This window comes from Physeter macrocephalus, chromosome 11 (assembly GCF_002837175.3).
Source record: "Physeter macrocephalus isolate SW-GA chromosome 11, ASM283717v5, whole genome shotgun sequence".
Taxonomy (NCBI): Eukaryota; Metazoa; Chordata; class Mammalia; order Artiodactyla; family Physeteridae; genus Physeter; species Physeter macrocephalus.
The window spans coordinates 84,715,659-84,717,328 of NC_041224.1; the positions used below are offsets into that span (position 1 = coordinate 84,715,659).

General features: G+C 41.1%; 1 non-coding gene across 1 annotated transcript; it reads left to right on the forward strand.

Moving 5' to 3' along the window:
* Positions 1 to 210: 210 nt before the first annotated feature.
* On the forward strand, positions 211 to 315 carry LOC112061894 (U6 spliceosomal RNA). The gene has a single exon (XR_002890421.1). It is a non-coding gene; the product is annotated as a U6 spliceosomal RNA (small nuclear RNA).
* The last annotated feature ends 1,355 nt before the right edge of the window (positions 316 to 1,670 follow it).

Sequence of the window (1,670 nt, forward strand, 5' to 3'; positions counted from 1 at the left end):
TCCAGGGTCATAGTTGTATCAGCTTCTGTGCTAGGTACTGGGAACAAGACCATCCTTGTTGTCAGGGAATTTACAGTCTTGTGGGGGAGGAACGGGAGACAGGCCACAAAGAGATAATTATAAAATGTTGTGATATATGCTATTATAGTAGAACGTACAGAGGAGTCCAGGATTTCATTATCATAGTTAACAATGTACATTTTTATACATGCTCACTTTGACAGTGCATACATTAAAACTGGAGAAGTACAGAGAAAATTGGCTAGGTTCCTGAGCACAGATGACTTGGAAACTCATGAGGCACATATATTTTTGTGAAGCAGCCTGTTGTGGTGGAAATTTGTCTGTACTTAGTCTCCAAAGCTCTGGGTTTGATCCCCATTTCTACCTTTAGTTTCTATTAAACAAGTCCCTTCACTGTCTCTGGGTGTCAGTTTCCCCATTTTTAAAAACAAGGAGGAAGGTTAAATGATGACTGAGGCCCTTCCATGTTGAACATCCCAAGGGATGAATTCCAACTCTTCCCTGACGTGAACCCAATAGCCTGGTGAGGACATCACTGATTGCACTGCAGAGTTGGGCTAGATGTATCCAAATGACCAACCAGGGTCTTCGTTAGGTGTCAGGGTTAGATACACAAAGTGCCCTTTTGGAGGATAAACTTGACCAGTTTAACGGCAGTGGGATAATGTTGCTCTTCATTTCTGAAGCCAGAGCTGCAAGGCTGTCTGGACCATACACACAGAGCAGAGAAAGTGCACACTCCCCAATATTCATTGGCCAGGACAGGTTACCAACGCCAGCTGAGTCTGGGGAATCAGTTGGCTGTTAAAAATCCTGATCACTCTAAATTTGTGGATGGAGGCTCAAAGAATGGTTGGGAACCTGGTACTCAATATGATTTAGTCACTTGAAAGATAAAATGTATATTTTGGTTTTAAAAAACATTTTTTGAAGATTGAGCATCTACCTTGCCCACATCCATGCTCAGGTCTATGGGAAACTCAGAGGTGAACCCAGGTCTATCTCATTTCAAAGTATATGCTCTTAACCATTCCTTAGTAGTCTAGTTGGGGCAGGAATTGAATGCTGCTCTCAGTGGAGACTTATTTATTATTTTAAATTGTAGTAAAATACATGTGACATGAAATTTTCCATTTTAACCACTTTTAAGTGTACAGTTCAGTAGTGTTTAGTGCATTCACACTGTTGTGCAAACTGTCTTCAAAACTCTTTTTATCTTGCAAAACTGAAACTCTATATCCATTAAACAATAAATGCCCATTTCTCCCTTCCTCCCAGCCCCTGGCAACCACCATTCTACATTCTCTCTCTGTGAATTTAACTACTCCGGTTACCTTGTGTAAGTGGCATCATACAGTATTTGTCTTTTTGTGACTGCCCCAGTTTCCACACTGCAACAGAGAAGAGAAAAATCTGCAGAGACAAAGATTGAAGCAAGCACAGTTTTATTTGGTCACTTCTCGAGATCCCTTTTCCACAGGGCTGAATGTCATCAATTCATCATTCCAGGCAGACAGCATGGGGTAAGGACCATCAAATTATTTACTTTATAAGATGTGCCATTATTCCTTCCAGGAACACTGGGGTCCATCTTCTCTTTGACATTGCACATTGCCAAAATTTTCCATTGGTCAGCCTAGATTTCT